Below are 12,626 nucleotides of genomic sequence, written 5' to 3' on the forward strand. Positions count from 1 at the left end.
AGAGGCTAGAGCAGCCTTCTTGTGAGGTTAGAATAACTCAGCAAACCTGTTGCTCTAAGAAAAGTGTCCAGATAGGCGAGTTTTCCTTGATGTTTTCTGAATTTGTGTTCTCTGTCCTTTGTATATGTGAAAATCGTTGCATTGATACATCTGTTAGATCATACATAAATCATGACAGCCAGCATTGACTCCTAAGCAATCTACTTTCACAGTGTCATTTGCTAGATTTTCAGCTAAGACCTTGTGGTACAAGGTGGACATTACAGAGGCATTTCTGGCCATCATATTTATGTATATATGTGTGTGCATGTGTGTGTGTGTGTGTGTGTGTGTGTGTGTGTGTGTGTCATATGTTTCTGCTGACTTTGAGCTAAGAATACCCTTAAATATCACTGCTTTGACATTGTGACCATGTTCAGGAGAGGATTTAGCTGAGCATGTGTGGGAGTAGCAATACCTATATGCAAGTGTATCTAGACTCCCTCAGTAAAATACCAGTGATCCCTTCTTTGAAGAAAGGCATTGCTTTGCAAACAATTCCCATGCTTTCTTTTCCTGCAACTAGAGGTGAGGGGAGAGATCTTTCTCAGTTCTTCTGTTTTGGCTGTGATGGCAATTCTTGGTAATCAAACTGACTACATGTGGAACTGACTAAAACTGAAAGATTTTGGATGCTGTGCAGGTTTTTTTTTTTTTTTTTTTTTTTTTTTTTGGTAATAGCTTTTGAGTTGGGAAATCCCTTCTTCAACATGGATTTTTTTAAGGCAATGAAATGTACCTTTACTCTAGGCCACAGCTTCTGGTAGCAACCTATATGTAAAGAGGACATTCAGTGTAGTAGCTCTTTCTCTCTGTCTGCTTGTTCTACATCTGGTTAGCAAGTTTTTAGTTGTTGTGGTAGTGGTGGTGGGAGGTTATTTTGTTTTACTGGCATTAGAACCCACTTCCTTGGAATTCTCATAGATACTGAAGACTGAGACACACAGCAACATGTATGTACTTAGCAGCCACTACTGGATTCTACAACTTCCCATTGGTAGACAGCCATTGTTGGACTAGTTAGATCACAGCCTGTGAACTATTCTAGTAAATCCATTTTCTGCGCACACAGATTTATTTTATCAATTCTGTTCATCTAGAGAAGCTTCACTAATACTGTTGTGGGGTTTTTTGTTTGTTTGTTTTTTACCTTCCCACGGAGGATGTTGTGCCAGCGGACAGTAATGCTCCCCAGTGTTTTTCATGTTTCCTGCTTTCCTCCCAGACTTGTCTCATACCCACCAGGTGAGAAATAGCTGCAGTTTACCCGAACCCAGCATGAAGCTACTAAACAAAACTCCTTTCCTAAAATCTCTTTAACTGTTAATATTCTGGGCACCCTTCCACCTGTCGGACCAACTCCCACTGCAAGTTGGGTAAGGGGGCTATCTATGCAAGCTATGTACTTTGATCCTAGGAGGGAGAAGGGGAAGTGCCTACTGTGAAGGGAGCTCAGGCAGTCTCTGAAGTCTGCACCAGGTAGTTTAGGGTCACTGCCCACAAAGGGGAGGAGCAGGCAGCTGAACAGTGGAAGCTGGAGCGGTGGGTCCTCCCCTGGACTGGGTAGGCTGTTGGAGGACGGGCACAATTACTACTGAAATGCAAATCCCTGCAGATCTGGAAAAGGTCTGGCTCTGGGCTGCAAGTCTAAGCAAGGAGTCACTGTTCTGCGTCTCTCATCGCGTCTGAACATAAGGGAGGTGCTCATGTCGCTCAAGACTCACTGGCCAATCAGAGCCTTCAGACGGACCTGCCCAATCAGAAGAGGAGGCGGGTTCTTCCGGGTGCCTTGAGGCAGGATCAGCTTACTCGCTGAGCAGCTTTGAATGGTTGCTTGTATTGTGCTCTGAGCCCTGCTGCTGTGTGCTGTAAAGCACACTCAGGCAAGCTCGGAACTTGGGATATGGTGAATACAGATCACATCCAACAGCAGGAGGAGCAGGGGTCTGAACATGGAGAGCTAGTGTGGTGGGTCCAACCCGGGGCTAGGGGGCAGGTCCCTTGTCCTAGCCACTTGCTGGACCCAGCAGTAGCCTCTGAATTACTTCACTATGGGAAAATCTGTGTTTTATAAGGAAACCCAAATTCCAGGATTCCCCAAAATGTCACTACAAACCAGAGATAGATGCAAACTGTTATCAAAAAGACTTTTTAAAATTAATCTTTTAATTGTGTGTGGGGTGATTTTCTGCCCTTTAATAAGGAAGACCTATTAAATCTAGAACACCCCCATCTTCAGCCATTCAGAAAAATGTTTCTGAAACAAGCTACATTAGCTGAGGTCTCCTTGATCCCAGTCTCTTGCTCCCCAGGGCAATGACTTTGCTTTCATTTGATTAAACGCCCTAGATCTTTAAGTTAAAGAGAGATATCATAACAGAGTTTTAAAACTACCCATCTGAGCCATGGAATTACCTCACTTTTATCTATAGTAAGCTTTCTACTCCACTATACCTAGGGGCAGCCACGGCCTTTCTTTTTATTTCTTTTTTCATTCACCTCCCAGTTACTGTTCCTTGATTTCAGATTCGTAGCCACCTTTTGCTTCAGTTGTTGTTACTGTTTGAGTTTGGCTGAAGTTTGGATGCAGCACTTCCCAGCTGTGAAGCAGGGCATGGTTATGCTGGACATTGAGTGTGTAATGACATATGCACACAAAGGACTCTGTGCCTTGGAAGATGAACAGGTGACCTTGAAGAATGGAAGATATCACTAAAATACAAATTTACCAGACTAGGGCTCTGTCTGCTCCTAGGGTGGGGTGGAAGGACAGAGCTGGAAAGGCCTATGCTATCTGAGTCTTTTAATCTCTACTTCTCCAGTAGGGGAGCTGCTACTGTCCTGTGGAAAAGCTAGCAATCAGGAGGAGCGCAAGTGGGAGGTAGCTGGCAGGTTCTTTCCATATTCTCCTCTGATGTTCATCAGAGGGCCGAAAGGGAGACTACAAGCCATGCCATCGTGATTGTGGCAGCCACAAGGAAGAACAGGTTGGCTAAGCAATCAGAGTCCAATCTGATTGGACTGTGATGGACTGAGAACCAGACTGTGGTTCTTTTGGTACATGTGGTGACATGAGCAGAGGGCCTTGGCCTCTGAGTCTGCCTGAGTGTGGATTCCCTGGGGAGGAGGAGGCTCTGCAGCTCTGGCCATAGGAAGCTCTGTTGCTTATAATATCACTGCCCAGTGTGCACACACAAGCATTACTTTTGGTGTGCAGTGGGAAGACAGATTTTAGAAACCAAAGATCTGGTTTCTAGAAGCTCTGAACCTTGCACTGCACATTCAGTTTTGTGTGATAAATTTTACAATTCTTTTCAAAACTGGTAGAAAGGAGGTGATGGGGATCATCCTTCAGCAATGTTTGATTAAAATCCTTTTACCTTTCCATCACCAGCAGCCACAATGAATGTTGTGATTCAGGGAAATTCAATCCCAGGGTACAGAAGGAGGTTCTGAAATACAGAGGTTTTTTCAGGTATGTGTGGTGGTGTGCAGGTGGGTAGGGAGATCCCACATCATGTGGCATAATACATGTGTAAGGAAACAGACATTAAATTATTCCTCAACATTGTTTTGTGCGTGGGCTCAGTGTGGCTGGGTTTGGGTGAGATCACAAGGAGGCATGGGGAGCTGCACAGACAGAGCCCACCTCTCTGATCACCATACAGAGAGCTTTAGAGCCCGGGGCCTCTCTGTTTGGAAGGGAAATCAGTAGTAGCTGGAGGGTAGGAAAATTAAAGTTTAGGGGTCACACACCTTTGAATCCAAGCAATGAATGTAAAGTTAGTTTTAGAAGGAAGCACCTGTGTTTGAAAGTGATGTCTAAAGAATCAGGGAAAGGCTTAACAGAACAGGATCTGCCCAAGTCTCTAGAGAAGACAGAGGGAAGAGAAGCAACATAGAGGAAGCAGTGCAGAGTGAGAGAGGAGGAAGCAGGTTTACAGAGACAGGTTAGAGAGAATAAGCTAGACACAGGTGAAGATAAAACAAGCCAGAGGATGAGGAGGAGCCAGAAGATTAACACAGAATGCTAGTCTAGTTTGCGGCCAATTGGAGCAATTCAGTCAGAAGTGAGAGAAGTCAGTTTGAATCGTTTAACATGGAGAGGAGTTTAGAGCCAGAACAACTGAGCTGACCAGCCTGCCAGAGTTCAGAAAGAAAAAGAAAGGGTGAGTTTATTCAGCTGTAAGTCTCACATAAGATTGCACAGAGGCTAGAAGCTTCCAGGACTAGCACAGGTTAGTAGATGGAGAAGTAAGTCTTTGAGATGACAATTAAAACATACTCTTATACTCCTGTGTGACGGTCACCGTCTACACAAACAGAAGGAGAACCGTGTCTGTCCCAATCACGCTGTCCCCGTCTTCACTGCTTGGCTTCTTTTGTTCATTATTGCTTTCCTCCTCCTTGGCATTTTCATTTAAGCAATACTGAATTAATGCTATAATTGAAGATAGATTCTTCTCTCATACAATACATCCTGACCACTGTTTCCCTCCACTCCTCCCAGCTGTTTCCCGCCTTTCCCATCCTCCTCCCCCCTAGATCACCCTGCTCAGCTTCCTTTTCAGAGAGCAGCAGACCTCCAAGAGAGGACAGCCAAACAGGACAAAACAAGATAGAAACAGACAAGGTGAAGCCTTCATATTGAGGCCAGACAAGGCAACACCAATAAGAGGAAAGGAGTCTCAGGATCAAGCAAAAGAATCAGAGCTACACCTGCTCCCACTGTTAGGAGTCCCACGAACACACCACGCTGACAGCCATAACATATCAGCAGAGGACCTGGCACAGACCTATGCCAGCCAATGCTTGCAATTTAAGTCTCTGTAGGGTTCCTGGAAATCCAGACAGTGTTAGTCATGGACCCCCTTCATGTCCAGGGCCTCAGGTTAAACCAAGCATTGGCTGGCCACTTAAACAAGTTTGTTACCACCATGCCCCAGCACATCTTGCAGGAAGGACCAATTGTAGGTAGAGGGTTTTTGTGGCTTGCTTGGTGTCCAGGTTTCTCTCTCTGTAGCCTATAGAGCATCTTCTCTCTTACAAGAGACTAGAACATAGGCTGAAGCTTGACCTCTATGTTCAGTGAGCTGTGTGGAATTTGTCCTCAGTGATGGGGCCCTGCTGTCAGTTTTCAGAGAGCCAAGTTTTGTCCTAGCATCAGCATGGCTTGTTTAAGATCTCCAAGAGGCCTCCTTGACCAACAGCTCAACCAAATGTAACCCACCCCCAACATTGAAGCCCTGCCTGGCTTCAAAGATGCTCAGTTCAGGCTCCATAATCTCCATTCCTAGGAGTCTTCATCAGGGTCACCCTCATAGATTCCAGGAAGCTGCCATTACACTGAGTTTCTACACTAATCCCCAAGTGCCCCCTAATTCCAGCTGTTTCTTCCTGCACTGTACTCTTTCCATCCCACCCCACAACCCCAACTGATCCCCCCCACTCCTGCTCCCATCAAACCCCAGTCTACTTACAGAAACTATTCTGTTTCCCCTCTCGAGGGAGATCCATGCTTCCACCCTATAGCCCTCCTCTTTACCTAACCTCCGTAGTTTTGTGGAATTATTTTTTTACCTAATAGATAATAGTTTGATTATCATTTACCTAATAGATAATATCCACGTATAAGTGAATGCATACCATATCTGTCATTCTGAGTCTGGGTTATGTCACTAAGATGGTGAAAATTTCTTTAAGTCTTTCTTGACCATTTGAGATTCTTCAGTTCAGAATTCCCTGTTTAGATCTATACCCCATTTTTTAGTTGTATTTTTTTGCTTTGGAACATCTAGTTCCTGGAGGTCTTTATATATTTTGCATATTAGGCTTCTATTCAATGTGGATTTGGTAAAAAATAAAATAAAATAAAAAATCAATCTTTTTCTATTCCTTATGCTGCCTCTTTGTTCAATTAACTGACATTTTGCCACTTCCAATCTATTTCTGGCAAAGAGGAGAAACAGGGTACACAGGATGAGTGCTGGCCTGTAATTTCTTTGATATTATTATTATTATTATTATTATTATTATTATTATTATTATTGTAATCTTGTAGTTTAAAAGCCTTATAGGTCTGTCTTTCTGTCTCCTTCTATCAATGGTGCCATCTATGGTGTGTGATTTTATTCATTATAATCTAATTATATTATTGTTTCCCTGGGAAATGATAGACCTTCACCTGATTTTGTCTTCTGAACATTTAGTTTATCATGTTTTAGTAAAACTTGAGTTTTTGTTAGTTTGGGGACTTTGTATGGAAAAACAGTTTTAGTTTCCTCTTCCTGATCCTAAAGGCTTGCCTTTACTCATTTCTTGGCAAATCTGACAGGACCAAACGAGTGAACCTGTTCATTACCTGAGATAATGTTTTTGGGTAGAGAATTCAATCACAGCAGCAGCAGAGTAGCAAGCTAGAACAAAAAGAAAATCATAGGCAAAAAAAAAAAAAGACTATTTTTGCTGCTGGACACAGTCTAAAAATGTTCTTGTTTGGGGGAATGTGGAAAATATCACTTGAGATATCAAATGGCATAGAAAGCTGTACTCAGAGCTTAATCAGCTTTTCTTGTAGTACTTGGAAGATCTGAATATTGCCAGTAATGCAGACAGAAGTTCAGGCCATGGGGTTTTGGTGGAAAATAGACCCCATGAAAAATTTAGCTAGAAGTCAATTGTGTAGTATTTTGATCCAAAAATCTTTCGTATTCTGCCCATGCCCTCAGAAATTAAGGCCAACAGAGTTAAAAATAATGGGCTGAATTTTTAGATGGACTATTGATTGAGTCTGTTGAATGAGTACTACAGATACTGAGACAGGCCTGAATTTTCCAAGAGATTATCACTTTTAAAGAGAAGGTCCTTGCTCAGGATTGGAAGCCTAAAAAGGTGTCCTAAGGGAAACACTCCCTCCTGCTAAGCCTTCCATGAATGGAAGGGGGAGTAGGCTAAGTGATTCCTAGTCCCTGGAAGGGACTTCATATATAACCTGCTACAACTGTGGTCTAAGGGTGGCAGGGTCCATCCCAATTTAGAATCCAAATTTGGCAGGATCACCCAAATTCTGGAAACAAGAAAGATTGAAGGTCATGGATTCTTCCTCTGTGGTTTCAGTTCAGCACTGTTCCAGCCATCTGTGTTTGCTTTGGTCCAGTCTTCCTTCACTATGTATAGATTCCTCTCTATTGGAATGAGAAGGGGTATTCTGTGCCATTGTTTTTGGAAAGATAAAACTTGGTTTCTGATTTTACAAGATGTGGCAATCAAGAGATTGTCTTGAGTGTCAGAAGAGACTTCTAACATTTGAACAGTGTATGAGCTCTTGCAGACTCCTGCAGCTCTTGCAGATCATTGAAGTTAGACTAAATGCATTCTTATCCTAGGATGACCATTAGCCAATAGTGAACAGGGTCAGGATGTAGTTGATTGAGTTAAAAATCTCCCAGATAGGATAATGTCTTTAAACTCTTGTCACTTCTCTGTGACTATCTTTGGAGAGCTTATAGAAGCATTTGTAGGCGGAGCCTTTCTAGATTCCTCATTGGGCATGGGATTTGAGTGTCTATAGACTCAACCCATTTCCTGTTTTTTGTGTCTAGTGCGTTGTGGATTAAACTGATCAGTGAGCCTCCTTCCCATGCTGTCATGCCTTTACCATTATAAAATCTGCTGGGAGCCCTGACCAGGAATGGGCTTGAAATGGGACACAGTGTTGGATGAGGTTTTAAAGGCTGATGTTTCCAGATGTAGTTTTAAAGACTGATGGTCTCTGGCCTTCTAGCTTTCTAACTATACTGAATGCTTTCTGATAACTTCTAAAAGACTCTTAAAACTTTCTTGCTTATTCTATGGTTAAAAATTTTTGGCTTCTTCTCTCTTTAACTCTGCTTTATTAAACATTATAACTCTCTGCTTTATTTAACTCTTTATACTAAATAAACACTAGGGAAATTTAACTCTTTCTTACTGTTCAGTGCTTCATTAAGCACTAAAAAGTTAACTCTTTATTACCTGTCCCTTAGTAGATGCTAATACTTGGCTGTTAGCAGCACATCCTGTTTAGCAGCAGGGAATTAAGTAAAAGGATTTGTTGTTTGTGGTTTCTCTGGTGAGTTAGCAGAAGCCTCACTGGCTAAGCTGGTTAAGCTCTTTGTGAACCAGATAGGAAGGGAAGAAAAATGATTAAGATGCTCTATACAGGCAAATATGCATAGACAGATACATATTCAAACATTCATACACCTGTACTCTGGCTGGACCTGACCATCTATCACAACTCCATAAGTATTCATGCATGCTTACATATATACACATATACACGTACATATAGATGAACAGACATACACATTTGAATGGATGGATGGATGGATGGATGGATGGATGGATGGGGCAAAGTTCCCCAAGCCAAACCATTCAACCAATATCTTCATTTCTTTTCTCTGATCTTTTTATACCTTCTTAGACAAAAAGTTCTTTAGAAAATTACCTCAGAGATAAAATGTTACATAAAATGGGAATTACAGAAGGATGTTGATATTAAGTTCAAAGCATTGTTTCATTATAATATGCTCATCATAAGTTCAAAGCAACACTTTTTTACATGACCTTGCCATGTGCATCATAGTGCACACCAGTGACTTTATTCTTGTTCCTAAATGTTTTTCCTTGAACATGAAATTGTCCCAAGTCTATTTCTCTTTTTAATGTAAATATGAAAGCTCATTGGATTCTTTATTTTGCAACCTTTACTTACTATTATGAAGAGTGAGCACGATCTATTCTTGATTTTAACTTTATTACATCTTTCTATCAATTAAGACCATCTCTAAAATCTTTCTTCCTAAAATTATTTAAATCAAATCAGGAATTCTATAGACTCATTATATATTTGTCTATATAGCATCATTACAAGATACTGCATCTTCTTCTGCAGAAATCTATTCAACATGGTGGGTCAATACCTAGTGAGTGTTATATATTTAATGGTAACAACAGGAAAAACATATTGATAACAGGGATCTTTCCTCAAATGTGATCTCCTTGGCCTTACCTAAAGAAGAAAATCTATGGCAGAACCATCTCAGGAAGATCACCTGCTAGTTTTCAGTTTCTCCTAGATGGCTCTTAGCAAGACTCTTTCTCTAAATTGCATAAGATGCAGTAGAAGCAGTTGCTTTTCAATGTTAAGCTATTTTGTGAGCCTGGTGGTTTTATATTTTTAATTTTGTAGTTTTTGGTTTTGTTGTTTTTGAAGACAAAGTTTCTCTGTGTAGGTAGTTATGTAGAACATGCAGGCCTCAAACTTAAAAGCTCCTCCTTACTCTGACTCCAGCATGCTGGGATTAAATGTGGGTCAACGTGCTTGGCTTTTTGTTTGTTTGCTTGTTTTTATATTATTGGCTGATAGACATGAAATATAAATTTTGGTACATGTCAGGCATATGCTGTTGTATTGATCTTTATCCATGTGAATTTTGAAATCTGGCAGAATATTCTATTTCTCATGATGGCATGTATTCATGGCATTAATACTGCCTGAACTTTCTTAGTCATTAAGTTGCAGGCACATAGCATTCTTCCTATCTGTTGTGTTTGTTTGATTTTTTTATTAATATGAGTATTTTGCCTGTATGCATGAGTATACACCTCATGTGTGCCTGGTCCTCAGAAGCCTCAGACTTCCTGAACTTGGAGTAATGGGTAGTAGTTGTGAGCCTCCTTGTAAGTACTGGCAATTGAGCTCAATTATTTGCATGACCAGCAAGAGCTCTTCACTGCTGAGCCATCTTTCCTGCCCTATGTTGCTGAGTTTGAATCAACATTTACATTGCTAATATTTCATCTGTCCATTTGTAACTGTTTAAACATATATCCCCTTTTAGTAAGATCCTATTAATGTTACAGTTTTAACTGGGGTACTTCAAGATTTTGGAAGATGAATACAGAACTGGAATGAATGTATAATTCTTTGAGGGAACTTCAGTAAAAACGTCTGAGTTCTTTTTCACTTTCTTGTTTGATTGATTTTACAGGGGAGACAGGGTCTTGACATGTACCTCTGGCTTTCCTGGATAGACCAGGCTGGCATCCAACTCAATGAAATACACCTGACTCTGCCTCCTGAATGCTAGGATTAAAGGCATCCCTCTCCTCCCCACCCCCCAACCCCGTTAGTTGACATTTCTCTTGCAAAGCTATATATCCTATTCAGAGAGTAAAGCAATGACAGAGGTGAACCTCATTATTGAGTTTACTTCTAAGATGATTTGATAATTATATTAGCACCTCTGAGTTAAGAAATAAATGGAGCAGAATTATATGACTATATTGTCACTGAAGTATACATTTACAGTGATGTCTGTATCATGGTTTCTGTTATACACATTTGTGGGATATTTTAGAGTGCAGTAACCTATGATGATGTAAATGTGAACTTCACTCGAGAAGAATGAGCTTTGCTGGATCCTTCACAGAAGAGCCTCTACAAAGATGTGATGCTGGAGACCTACAGGAACCTCACTGCTATAGGTAAGACACTGAATTTTCTTTCACTTTTTTCAAGTAAGGGAACGACTGTTCCTTTTTGTGATGCTCTTCTGTAATTTCAATTGAGAATGAGGAAGAATAAGGTGAATAAATCAGGTTCACTGAAGATTGTAAGTTAAAATTCCCCTAATTTCCAATAATAATTCATATCTCTTCTGGTACTATATTCTAGGCTACAATTGGGAAGGCCATAATGTTGAAGAGCATTGTCAAAGTTCTAGAAGACATGCAAGGTAATTTTCACATGCAAGTTGGTATAATATGCCTTTGAGGAATTTTTAATGTGTCCTGTATGTTTTATAGGAAAACAACAGTATACAAAAAGCACTTCTTTAAGTATACTGATGATTATTAAATTCTCAAAAATCCATGAACCTCAGTGTCAGGTGTCTGATTTGTGTTTGCAAGGCATTCCTCGGAGAGAAAAGACAAGGAAACAATGCCTCATCAGATATTACTACTTACTAGCCACATTGCACCTACTCTGTAGACCTGGCAACCTATTTAGACTCATACCACTCACATATTGCAGAAGATATATGCATTGAGTGGGTGCATATGTTCAAAACCTTCTAATAAGGAAATATTCCATAGTAAAGCTGGTGTTGCTCATATACCTGTAGTAACATTGCTAAGGTTAGTGAAAGTGGCAGTTTATGAGAGTCAAAAATGTTGGGGAGAAACCTTAATCCCTATACCACATGTTGTTGATGAACAAAGAGTCAAACTGTGTGAATGCAATGTGTAAATCTTTCATTTATTCTTCTTTTAGTAGGTATATCATGTGTCACAATGGATACAAGCCATGTGAGCGTAGGGATATTGAAAGAAGCAATGTACCCCTCTCTCTCCCAGAGCAATTAGAAGATAGTCCCCATTTGAGTAGACTTTCTCAGTGTGATACAAGTTTATAATTAGTTAGTTTTCCAACTAACTAATTATATCCACTATTCATTGGGAATATATCCACAACCTAACACTGCAAAAAATTCCTTTAAGTACTAGGGATGTGGAAATTTTTCTCTGTTTGACAAGTTTCCATTGGAAATTCTATATGCAAATGTAGTATACTTTGCACTATAGGAAAATATGAAATTTATGAATGCACTCAGTGTGATAAAACTCTGAGTTCTTCCTGTTCTCTTCAAATATATGAAAAACCTCATAGAGAAAAAAGACACTACAGATGTGAGCCATGTAATAAAGACTCTTACCATTACAGGTATCTTTAAAGGAGCAAAGCCACCCATAATGAAGGGGAAACCAGGATTGTAAACAAAGTGATAAAACCTTAAGATCTGATTCCTCTTTGCAACTAGACTGAATTGTAAAATTAATTCCTACAGATAAAAAGATTCATCAGTACAATGAATGTGGTAAAGCTTTGACATGTTCCAATTATCATTGCAGGCATGAAAGAAGTCATACTGGAGAGAAACCCTGTAAAGGTATTCAATATGGTGAATCCTTTGTACATCACAGTAGTCTCCAAATACATAAAAGAACACGCACTAGAGAGAAACCCTACAAATTTAATCAATGTGATAAAACCTTTTCACAACACAGTTTTCTCAGAACCCATAAAAGAACACATACTGGAGAGAAGCCCTATGAATGTAATCAATGTGGTAAAGCCTATTCTCGACACAGTTATCTCCAAATACATAAAAGAACACATACTGGAGAGAAACCTTATGAATGTAAGCAGTGTAGTAAAGCTTTTGCATGCCATGGTCAGCTTCGAAGGCATGAAAGAATTCATACTGGAGAGAAACCTTACAAATGTAATCAATGTAATAAAGCCTTTTCACGACACAGTCATCTTCAAATACATAAAAGAACACATACTGGAGAGAAACCCTATGAATGTCATCAATGTGGTAAAGCCTTTTTATGTTCCAGTCATCTCAAAATACATAAAAGAACACATACTGGAGAGAAACCTTATGAATGTAATCAGTGTGGTAAAGCCTTTACGTATCGTGGTGGACTTCAAAGTCATGAAAGAACACATACTGGAGTTAATGTAATCAATACTG

At 40.2% G+C, this 12,626-nt stretch overlaps 1 long non-coding RNA gene across 1 annotated transcript; it reads left to right on the plus strand.

Annotated features, from left to right (window-relative positions):
* The first annotated feature begins 9,244 nt into the window (after positions 1 to 9,244).
* On the plus strand, positions 9,245 to 12,248 carry Gm12586. The gene is made up of 3 exons (XR_004691284.1): positions 9,245 to 10,569; positions 10,760 to 10,820; positions 11,998 to 12,248. It is a non-coding gene; the product is annotated as a predicted gene 12586 (long non-coding RNA).
* The last annotated feature ends 378 nt before the right edge of the window (positions 12,249 to 12,626 follow it).

This window comes from Mus musculus, chromosome 11 (genome assembly GCF_000001635.26).
Source record: "Mus musculus strain C57BL/6J chromosome 11, GRCm38.p6 C57BL/6J".
NCBI lineage: Eukaryota > Metazoa > Chordata > Mammalia > Rodentia > Muridae > Mus > Mus musculus.